This window comes from Terrapene carolina, unplaced genomic scaffold (genome assembly GCF_002925995.2).
Source record: "Terrapene carolina triunguis isolate 2854851 unplaced genomic scaffold, T_m_triunguis-2.0 Scaffold17, whole genome shotgun sequence".
NCBI classification, from domain to species: Eukaryota; Metazoa; Chordata; order Testudines; family Emydidae; genus Terrapene; species Terrapene triunguis.
The window spans coordinates 4,952,508-4,965,043 of NW_020664368.1; the positions used below are offsets into that span (position 1 = coordinate 4,952,508).

General features: G+C 39.1%; 1 protein-coding gene across 1 annotated transcript in view; it reads right to left on the reverse strand.

The window, feature by feature from the left end:
- The window catches only part of LOC113406059 (WW domain-binding protein 4-like), a 126,404-nt gene that overhangs the window by 94,120 nt on the left and 19,748 nt on the right, over positions 1–12,536 (reverse strand). The gene's annotated exons all lie outside the window — the stretch shown is intronic.

The following is a 12,536-nucleotide window of genomic DNA, read 5'->3' on the forward strand; positions in this document are numbered from 1 at the left end:
ACATTATCTAGATGGAACTGGGGCCATTAATACTCTGATTCCAATAAGGACTGGTTTAAATAAACATGATAATAGAAAACTTGAGAAGGTAATGGCTTTTTGGTGGGGGAAGGAGGTGCAAACAAAGTCCTAAAAGAGTAGAAACAAAAAAAATATTTTTTTTGAGGCGTATGGGAAGGAGACATAAGGACAAGATATGGGTTGCTATCACTTTTTTAAATGTTTACTTTTTGCTACAATAAAAGCATACATGCTATTCCCATCTGCTAAGGCAGGGTATTCAAATGAACTGATGACCTTTGCACTCAATCTGAAGAGACAAATGAGTGAAGCAGACGTTAGGGGAGCTTAAGCCTCTTAAAATTTCTTCTAACTGAAAAGAAAGGTAGAGAAACTCTAAAGAATGTTTTATTGTTACTAAGATGAAACATATAAGAACTAAAAAGAATTTTAAAAGTTGATTGCTGGCGATTGCCTGCACAACTTGTGTGATAAAATATTAACTCATTGCACTGTACTGCCTCTTAGTGCAAACAGAATAGTTAGTTATTGTGATCTGCTTGTTAAGTAAACATTGTAAACAAACAAACAAACAAAAAAACCTCCCTGGTTATCTAGAAAATGTCTTGTTCAGTATGTTTGTTAAAGGAACACTTTTGGGTTAAAAATCATAATTGTTACCTATTAAAACGGATTAAAATAAACCAAGTCCATTAATGCAGTTTATTTCTTCCCCTACATGGAGCCTGAACAATGGACACAAACTAAGTCAGTTTAACTCAGGGGTCGGCAACCTCTGGGACGTGGCTCGCCTGGGTAAGCAGCCTGGCGGGTCGGGCCAGTTTGTTTACCTGCCGCGTCCTCAGGTTCGGCCGATCGTGGCTCCCACTGGCCGTGGTTCGCTGTCCCAGGCCAATGGGGGTGGCGGGAAGCCGCGGCCAGCACATCCCTCGCCCGCACCGCTTCCCGCAGTCCCCATTGGCCTGGGACGGCGAACCGCGGCCAGTGGGAGCCGCGATCGGCTGAACCTGCCGACGCAGCACGTAAACAAAATGGCCCGGCCCGCCAGGGTGCTTACCCTGGCGAGCCACGTGCCAGAGGTTGCCGACCCCTGGTTTAATTTTTGTTTCTGGTTTTACATGGCATTTCATACACTAGTACAGTGCTGCAATGTGTAGGTTTCCCTGCTGAGGCACTAAGGTTTTATTCAGGTATGTTGGTAGGTTTGGGTACATCAAATAAGTTGATTTGTTTTGTGGAAAAAAGCTGCTGCGTGGAGACCACTCAGTCCTGCTGGTATTCACTTTCAAGTCTCTTCATGGCCAATTCCTGCCCTACCTATCGACTCTCATTTGCTGTTGAGCTGTTGATGCTCGCCTCTGATTGGTCAGTCATGTCAGTCTCCATTGCCCACTTATTAAATTTTCGTTCTTTCTCCTGTGCTGCCCCTCACGCTTGGGAGAAGCTTCCCGTAAACATCCACAAAACTATCTCATTATCTACCTTCAAACACTCTTTTGCTTTGATACCTACAAAAAATTTGATAATGGCTAAGGTGCTTGTGTGCTGAGACCACTGCCTATCATGCTGACCAATATTGTCTCATTGTTTCCTTGTACTCCCCTTTCTATCTGTATCCATCTGTTGTCTCTTGCCTTATACTTAGATTGTAAACTCCTTGGGGCAGGGACAATTGTTTTGTTTTATGTTTATACAGCACCTAGCAAAACGGGGCCCTGATAGCAAAAAATAACAACAACAAAATAGTTTTAACCAGGTCAGTTGAGGAATACAAACTGGCTACCAAAAATATAATGGTGCATCACTATAGTGACACAGTATAGAGTTTCAGGGATAAATCTTCAGTTTTAATAGAATTCAAAGATCAGAGTTAGTGTTTTTTACATTTTAAATCAGTAACAGTCTCTGTTGAATATCATGGCATTTCATTTTTAATTTTTGGTAAAATGTTAATCTGTAGAAACATGCCAAATTCTTGATTGTATCAAAAAATCTCATTTATTCACGCTTTCTTTCTGTATCAGGTTAAATATTTAGCTTGTTCTAGGCACACATTAATTTGATTGCCTAATTTTGTAATATACAAGTGTACTAGAGACAATTATGCTTGTAAACATTCCTTTTTGTATCATGTGGCAGACAGGAAATCTTAGTAATACATTGTAAAAACATGTCGTTATGATCTAAAGCTTTTGCTGTAATAAAATGTTCACTCTGTAAGTGGAACAGAGCTGAACTTCCAGGGTTAAAAAGAATATCTGAGTCCCATGTAAACCAATTCTGGCTCAATGTCAACATCTCTGCCATCCCAGTTTTCCTAGGAAAACGTCGAATGCTGCCAATGTATGTTGCAAGAGATATGACCAATGTGACTTACAAAATAAGAGGAAAAACTATAAAATGTTGTTGCCTATATAATATTGTTGTAGGAATCTGAGATGGAAATTTTTTTTTCAGTCATCTTCTACCTCTCTCTGCCAATTGAGCAAAATTTAGTAAGCTTCAGATCATGCTGCAAGGCTTTTTTTTGTTCACAAGGACTTATGAATAAATGTTGTTTTTGTATTTTTTTCATTTGTTTGGATGTTATGAGTTAGTTGAGTGTGAAGGGTGGGACTCTGAACCATGTTTCTTTGTTACTGTACAGTGCCTACCTACTTTTCTCATAGGTGCTGAGATGCTGTAGAGATGAGCCTGTGCTTAAGTTCCTCCACTGGGTCCCAGTCAACGTCCGATGCCATTTGAAGGCCTTGCTTCTAATTTTCAAAGCCCTGGCTACATCAAAGACTGAATTTTTATCTATGAAACACCATGACAGCTGTGCTTCTCTGGGTCAATGCAAATTGCAAAGCCCAGGACTAAGCATGTGAGAACTGGGGACAAAGCATTATCTGTTATGGGGATCTGGCTATGGAACAATCTTTAGAGGTGATCAGACAAATCCAGAGTGTGGCCTTCTTTAGGAAATATTGCAAAAACTTTCTTCTTGAAGAAAGCCTTTCCATGAAAGACTTCATAGCCAAAAGAGATCATTGTGATAATTTAGTCTGACCTCCTGCACATTGCAGGCCACAGAACCTCACCCATGCTCTCCTGTAATAGACCCATAACCTCTGGCTGAGTTACTGAAGTCCTCAAATCATGATTTAAAGACTTCAAGTTACAGAGAATCTGCCATTTATTCTTGTTTAAACCAGCAAGTGACCCGGGCCCAGTGCTGCAGAGGAAGTGACACTCACAAGTTGAACACGCTTTTTATTCACAAACGTCTTTCAATCAGCAACTGCTCTTCCCTCCCAAAAAACTGCATCTGAAGAAGTGGGCTGTAGCCCACGAAAGCTTATGCTCTAATAAATTTGTTAGTCTCTAAGGTGCCACAAGTACTCCTGTTCTTTTTGTGGATACAGACTAACACGGCTGCTACTCTGAAACCTGTCTTTATGGGGTGAAAACTCGTCTTGGGGTAGAAGTGCTAGAGACTCCATGAAGTATACCAGGCACTTTGCTGTTGCTATTGATTTTACATGGATGGAGCTCAGATGCTAGGTTGAGGGCAGCAGTGTTAAACTCTAAGATAGATGCCATTTATTATTTCCAATAGCTTTGTTCAGTCTAATTTAAAGTAATTGAATAATGTAGCTTCCAATACTTTCCTGGAGACTATTAGTGAACCTTCCAGATATCCAGCCTAAATTTTGTTTTCCTCATTTTTGTATCATTACATCAAGACAACTGGCCACTGACAGAAGTAGGATAATGGAGAAGATCCTGTATGGCATTTCTTATCCACCCCTAATTGCACTTCTTAGGGCCACCTTAAACAATTTCTCTCCATTCCTCCTCTTTCCTTAAAAACAATGTGGTCAACTTTTTTAGGTTGCTAACTAAGAAAATGAAACTTTCTGATGACCTAGATTTTTTGGGGGGGAGTCTGGCAGCAAGTGGATGACTTTACCTTACAGGGATCCTCAGGTATAACATACTGGGGGGATCAAATGGGCTGTTTGAATATATAGTCATTAAAACCTGAGGACCCTGGTTACAGCTGTAACAGAGTTGTGCCTCTTTTTAATGAAATTTTGCTTTGTCTGTCCCCTGATCCTTTGCTTGCCAACTTTATAGTAGTTCTTACTGTGCCTTTTTTTCTTTTTTTTTTCCGTGCTGCACTAAATACATCTCCATTATTTTGTGGTAGAATTCTAGAAACTACAGTTAAAAAAGCCTGTTTGGTCATCTAATCTAATCCCATGCCAGTAGAAAATTGTTACGTTCAGCATATATTTTTAATGTTTTAATGTCTGGACTACTTCTGAAAGTTCTGAGCAATGTGGCTTCCACCATTGGCTGCTGTATATTTATGGTTAACCTCGGTTTCTCTCTGTTTATCTGTGATACGAAGTGTTTGACATACTAGGATACTCTGCTGTCTAGTAGCTGCCTTATAGAAGGCCACACACTAAAACCTATCTAGTACTGATGTGTGTAGTACTGGGGTACAATAGAATAGTTGATATAATCACAATTTTAATATTATGGTTTGTGATTCTCATGAAACCATGTTCCAGTAAACTTGGGCTAGTTATGTCTTATCAAATGGACTGGCTTTCTGTGTGGGAATAACTTTTTGCCCTCCTTTTTTGAAAAAATATTTGTCAGAGGTTTTAGGAGAATTTCATCTCGCTATGTATGCTGCTACTTATATCTTTGCCTGTCACACTTAAGGACCAATGGATTATTTTATAACAAGTAAAAAAGAAAGATGTATCTGTGAAGGCAGGAAACACTTGTCATTCAGACTCCATATCTTTGTTTCTGCTTCCTGTCAGTTAAACCACTAGCAGAGGAACAGATGTACTAAGAGATGACTCTACTCTAGTTTCCGTCACAGACAGCAATTGTGCAACAAGCAGCCTCCTGAAGCAAATTTTATTAAAATCTATTTGCTTTCCATTTATCAGTCTATTCTTAGATGTCTAAAAATATAAGATTAAAGATCAGAATTTGGCCAGTAATTGGAGAAAGAGGAAAATATTTGAACTATTGTAGAATAACTGTAAAACAGTAACTACAGGAGTTGTCAGTAAAGTAATAACAGAACTAAGGTCCGATATTTATTTGCTCTACTGTATTAACACAGTAATTCTTTTAAATCTAGACAGAAACTTGTAATTAGCTAGCAAGTAAGCTGTTCCTAGAGGATCCTAAAATATATGCAAAGGGCTGTTTCCATTTGAGGGTAACTTGAAATCTGATGATACTGTGAATTCTTGTCTATGTTAAAGAATTGTAGTGTTGCCAAATCTTATGATTTTCATCTACAGGTCCAGTGATATTTGATGAGGTGTTTTCTTAAAGCCCCAGCTCTTGTGTTCAGTTGCTTCTATGAGAATCTCAGCTTTAATATTTTTTTTAAAAGCTCTCATGGTAGTGGAGAAAAGTTGGAAAATCATAACATAAATACATCCTAAAAGGCTCAAAAACCATCAGACAAATAAAAAGCACTAAAACTTACTATTTATAAAAAGACTCATGATTTTTAAGCAAATCTCATGATTTTGGGGGCCTGATTTATGATTTTTGAATACTGCAGTTGGCTGGAATTGTTAATTTACATATATTGTTATTGCATGGTTTATCAAAGTTGTAGCTTGGACATTGAGTATGATCTCCACTTCTGTGTGTATTAACTATGCATTAATAAAACAGGTTATTTTGTCTTTAATTGGAGTAGTCTCCTTATGCAAATTTACTTAAATTATTTGCATGGTAGGTTTTCATGCTGGAAGGGGTACTTCCAATATTTTTTTTAAGTGATGTTCATTTGGAGCTATTTTATTCAAGACTCTGTTTTATCCTGTCTGGATATGTGAATTGTGGTTTAAGATGCTGTAAAATAGTCTGAAATTTCTTGAGGACAACCTCTAATGCTGTAGAAAAGATAATAATTAGCAGGTTCAAATTAGGGAGACTGTGGATTCTACATCCTCATAGTTTCAAATGACTATTTGGATGAACCTAGATTAGCAGACCTGAAGGAGAGTTCTGAGTAAGGTTGAAAGGTTGTCTCTCTCACCAACAAAAGTTGTCCTGTAAAAGATATTACTTCACCTATCGTCTCTAATATCCTAGTACCAACACTGCTACAACAACACTGCATACATGGATTAATCTGGCAGTTGATTTTGATACTTTTTGCCCCCGGTACAGACAGTGTGAATCCGCTAAAGATCTTTTAGCACAGAGGTCGGCAACCTCTGGCACGCAGCTCGCCAGGGTAAGCACCCTGGCGGGCCGGGCCGCTTTCTTTACCTGCCGCGTCGGCAGGTTCGGCCGATCGCGGCTCCCACTGGCCACGGTTCGCCGTCCCAGGCCAATGGGGGCAGTGGGAAGCCGCGCGGGCTGAGGGATGTGCTGGCCGCGGCTTCCCGCCTACGCCATTGGCCTGGAGTGGCGAACCGCGGCCAGTGGGAGCTGTGATCGGCCGAACCTGTGGATGTGGCAGGTAAAGAAACCGGCCCGGCCCGCTAGGGTGCTTACCCTGGCGAGCCGCGTGCCAGAGGTTGCCGATCCTTGTTTTAGCAGTTCAAAATTGGCTAATCAACTATGTTAGATGCTCCTTTTGCTTGGGTGATCAACAGATTATCTGTACCATCGATAAACTCATATCAGAAAAGATGATATTGCCTTTGCCTTTATTCCCACCCACTTCACCCCAGAAAATTAATTTCAATATTGTATTGTGGCTGTGATCTTATTAAACACAATCTGTTGAAAACTGCGGATTTGAATATTCAGATCAAATCTTAAGTCCAAAAGAGATGGAAAAGTGGTGTGTGTGTGCGTGTGAATTAGATTATAATTAAAAATATCCTCCCAGTTTTTTTACAATTTGGACTGGGAAGGATGTTAAGGTTGCAATTCAACTTCCATTTTAAACTCCAGTTTTCACTTGCCATCCCATTCTGACTGTGTGTGAGCTGCCTCTCTTGCTGAAAGAGGCATGGGTGTGATAGATATAGTGGGACTGTTGACCTAGACACAGTACTCATTTCATCTCTGCTTTCTGTGGTAGTTTAAAGGCTCACCTAACCATGAAGGAGAGGGATTAGTAGTAGCCCTCTGGTGTTTCTCCCTGTCTCCCAATCTCTTGAGATCTCAGTGTTCACAACCACAACCCAGACAGGCAGATCTTGCCTCTCTCGATACAATAACTTCTATGTCTAAGGTTGTGTATGTATTTTTTTGAGCACATAATCCTAACTCAACTAAGTATGATCAGCTTCATTGAAGGTTGTGGAAAAATAATACCTGTATGGGCCAAATTGGCACGGAAAAACCCTAGTAAGAAAATTCCTTCCTGAAGTAGGAAGTAGCTAAAGCGATTCTCACATGTTCCAAACACATCCTTATCAGGACCTTGTACTGTATCTGTCACTCTAAGGGCTTCTCTGTTTGGAGGTACTGGTGAGTTTATGCTTGATGGCTGCATTTTTAAGGACTAACTCTGGCCCATGATTGTATTATTGTTATTTGTATTCCCATACTGCCTAGACATGGGGAAAAAGTGATGCTTTTGTGACTATGGTGCAATGGGGATTTCATCTAAATGAGTTGTACTTGCAGAGATTGCTAATGCCCGGGAGCCAGGTGTGACAGGTTCGGTCACAGAGACCCCCTTGGGACTGTCACCTGACATGGTGGAATTACCGCTGAGCCCGTTTTCCCTGCCAGCTTGGGACTCCAGAACCCTGCCTGTTTGAGCCAGACATGCTAGCCTGCTGCAACACAGACCCAGGTCTGGTCCACGCCCCCAAAGCTGCAGACTTTAACCAAAAACTGCTCAGCAGGTCACCTATCTCTAACACCCAGACACCCAGTTCCCAATGGGATCCAAACCCCAAATAAATCCATTTTACTCTGCATAAAGCTTATACAGGGTAAACTCATAAATTGTCCACCCTCTATAATACTGATAGAGAGTTATGCACAGCTGTTTGCTCCCCCAGGTATTAATCACTTACTCTGGGTTTACTAATAAACAAAAGTGATTTTATTAAGTATAAAAAGTAGGATTTAAGTGGTTTCAATTAATAACAGACAGAACAAAGTAAGTCACCAAGCAAAATAAAGCAAAAACATGCAAGTCTAAGTCTAATACATTAAGAAACTGATACAGATAATATCTCACCCTCAGAGATGTTCCCATAAGCTTCTTTCACAGACTAGACTCTTTCCTAGTCTGGGTCCAATCCTTTCCCCTGGTACAGTCCTTGTTAGTTCCAGCTCAGGTGGTAACTAGGGGTTTTCTAATGACTGGCAGCCCCCTTTGTTCTTTTCCACTCCTTTTATAGCTTTGGCACAAGGTGGGAATCTTTTGTGTCTCTGGATGCCCACTCCCCTTCTAAATGGAAAAGCACCAGGTTTAAGATGGATTCCACCATTCTTCCTGGGCTGGCTTACCTGAACACAGGAAGGCTTGCAAGTAAACAGAGCCATTTACAGCCAATTGTCCTAGTCAATGGGAGCCATCAAGATTCTAAACCATCATCAATAGTCCACACTTTGCATAATTACAATAGGACCTCAGAGTTATACTTTATATTTCTAGCTTCAGATACAAGAGTGATACATACAAATAGGATATGATACAAATAGGATGAACAAACTCAGTAGATTATAAGCTTTGTAATGATACCTTACAAGAGACCTTTTGCATAAAGCAAATTCCAGTTACATCATATTTACACTCCTAAGCATATTTCCATAAAACATTTATGGAGTGCAACGTCACACCAGGAGTAAGCCCATTAGTGAGGGAGGCAAAATGAGGACCACCAATAGCCGGGGTCCCTAACATATTAATTATATTTAAATCATTATAATTGTTTATTTACTCTAGGTCTCACTGTGTGCTTGGTGCTTTCCCAAGGACTCAAGAAGGATGGTCTCTGCTCATTGCCGTTGGGGGAGGGGTCTCTGAGTAGTGTTCCTCCTTCTATCATCCAGAAAAAAAATCTATAATATCAGAATATTCTGGAAGGATTTAGTGCATTATTCACAGCCAAACCCATTAAATTAGTTAAGCTCAAATTCTGCATCTTTGATTTTCCGCATGGCCTGTCTCTCAGCTGAAAGGTGAACACTGCACAAACATGCTTCTGCTATATCTAGCATTCTTATTTGCTGGAAATTGCAGATGCTTGTCCTCTCCATATGTCAAGTGATTCATCCTTGCCCTCACAAGTTAGAGTGACCTGTAAACTTAGCCTTGTAAAGAATAATAAACCTCAATTTTAGCCATATGTTCAGAGTGGCACTACTTATCTCCATAAATCTCTGAGCTAGGAGCTTTGTCAATGGAATCTCACTCAAAACTGTATCTTTCATTCCACTTATGTCTCCGTTGCCCCATACTTCGGACTACAGGGTGTGAATAGTAGTATGCACCACAGAGGTGCACTGTAGTTCCCCCATGTGGACAATGGGGAGCAAACTAAAGGGTTCCTAGTTCAAATTAATGTAGCCCTGTTTGAAGAGGACTAAGTTAACATGAACTAGGAACCTTTTACTTTGTGCCCGCAGCGCCCACATGGGGGAGTTAAAGCTCAGCACTTTGGTACACACTGCTATTCACACCCTGTAGTCCAAACTGTGAGGCTGTGTAGACAAGCCCTCTGATAGAATAGTGCTTCATCAAGACTTGGCCTTCATCTTCAAATTGTCTTCCACTGTTCAAAAGGTTGCACTTTCATTCCACTTCCCTGGCACTCTTCACCTGGAGGGATAGTTATGGCACACAGTGAATGTGCAAGGAGTTCTCTGAATTTACCTCAAAAAGACAAAAGCTTTCAGGAAGTCCATGGATTATACCAAAACTCGTCATTGCTAGGAGACTAAAATTCTGTGTCATGGAAGCTTATAAATCCAAAGATTTCAACCTTTCTAAATCAGTTTCAAGCAAACTTTTTCTCTGTCTCACAGGGAAAGAAGACTCGTTTCCTATGAGTAGACTTGTAAACTAGCTACTTGGGCTGCAGTTCATACATTTCCCCAGACATCACAAAATGAGACATACAGACATTGCTTTCACTATGTTTTACTGCTTATTCATATATCTCTTGAGTCTAAATGTTTTGCTTAGTTATGATAACTTTATTGGTCCCTGACATATTTCACTATGGATTTTTTTTTTAGAACATTTAGAAAAATTGGCTATTTTAAACAAGAAGATAGTCTTAACCTTAATTGTGGTTGAACTAATGTCCCCCCACAGTACAGCTCTAGAAGCTCTCTCAAGTCTTATCTAGACTAGGATTTAGATTGCGTTACCTAGGTTTGAACTATTAACTTCTTAAACTGTAGTTAAGGCATGTTAAGCATGTGCTAAACTGGTTGGCTTGAACTGGGTAAATAGATCGTTGACTTAGCTGCATCTACAGTGAGGTCAACCTGACTGTATTGTACAGGGTATGAAATTTTTCACAGCCCTGAGCGATGTAGAAGGTTGAGCTAACTTTTAGGTGTAGTTCAGTTCTAAGTCCCATTGACTTCAGCCTGCTTTACGCTTAAAAAGTTTTAATAGAATTAACTATGTTGATTTCAGATTGCACCCCTGATCAACATAGCTATGCTGGTTAAAGCCATAGTGTAGATTCAGGTATACTGACATAAGGTGCTTTATACCCGGGTAGCTTATTTTGTTTCACCAAAATGAAATAATCTATACCTGCATAACTGTATTGAGACTAGGGAGTGTTGCCTCTTTAACTATGCTGGCATAGTTAAAGCGACATAACTTTTAAGACAGGCATTAGCTGCCTAAGTCACTTTTGAAAATTTTCCTTAAAGTTTAAATCTGCACAGCAGAGGGAAAAACACCTATAGTGGGAACAGTGAACCTGACTATTCAAAGGAGAAGCATATGGTTTCTTTTAACCAATAACGTATCTCTTTCACTTAGGGATGCCTGAGAATGTTTTACTCCAATTAAAGTGTCCTACGATCTTGTCTAGGCCAGGATTTGGACAGGGTTAGCAAACACATTAATAGCCCAGTATAGACAAAGTAGTGTACCTTTAACGTATTCAATCTGGTCAGGTTCAACAAATAATAGCTAACAACTTCCAAATCCTAGTCTAGACAAGACCTAAATTCAAATTCAGTTCATCTTAATTAAAAAGCCGGTTGATTTGAAAGAAAAAAGAAAGAAAAGGGAAGAAGAAGATGGAAAAATAGTGTCTGATAGGGTTGTCAAAATATTTTTTTTTTTTAAATCGCAGTTAATCACAAGATAAAACAAGTTGCAATTAATCACAGTTTAATCGCACTGGTAAACAATAATAAATACCAATTTAAATTTATTATAAATATTTTTGGATTTTTTTTACATTTTCAAATATATTGATTTCAGCTGTAACAGAGAATACAAAGTGAACAGTGCTCACTTTATATTATTATTTATTACAAATATTTGCACTGTAAAAAAGATAAAGAAATAGTATTTTTCAATTCACCTCATACAAGTACTGTAGTGCAATCCCTTTATCATGAAAGTGCAACTTAAAAATGTAGATTTTTTTTAACATAACTCAAAAACATAACAGTGTAAAACTTTAGGCCTACAGGTTGAAGCACAAAGGGACATATGAATTTTTAGCATATGTGACATGTAAATACCTTGCAACGCCAGTTACAACAGTGCCATGCGAAAACCTGTTCTCACTTTCAGGTGACATTGTAAATAAGAAGCGGACAGCAATATCACTCGTAAATGTAAACAAACTTGTTTTTCTTAGCAATTGGCTGAACAAGAAGTAGGACTGAGTGGACTTGCATGAGGTGAATTGAAAAATACTACTACTTTATCTTTTTTACAGTGCAAATATTTGTAATAAAAAATAATATAAAGTGAGCACTGTTCACTTTGTATTCTGTGTTGTAATTGAAATCAATATATTTGAAAATGTAGAAAACATCCAAAATATTTATAATAAATTTAAATTGGTATTCTGTTATTGTTTAACAGTGCGATTAAAACTGCAATTAATCACAACTATATTTTTAATCTAGTTAATTTGCTTTGCATGAATCGCGTGCGATTAATTGACAGCCCTAGTGTCTAAACACAGGAATGATGAAGAGCAAGGTTCTTTACAGACCATTTTAATGAGACTCTTTTGTATCTGGCCCTAGATACTATGATGACAGGAGCATTATAGTTGCCTAAAATAGACAGGATTAGTAGGATAGCTTATCTACAAAGCTTTTTTTTCTGCCATCCCTCAGTTTGGTCAAGTTTGGCTGTCTTGCTAGAAAACCATCTCTGTACTACCTGCCAGTTGTAGCAAGACTCATTTCTTTATTTAAAGTCTCTCTGGATGCGTGGTGCTTATCTTTCTTAACCAGGGCCACACCTGTCTTTTTTTTATTGTTTTCTAAATTCAGTTTCCAGTTCAGGTTCCAATTAACATTTGAGAAACATTCCCTCAATTCAGAACAAACCTGTTTGGTGAGCG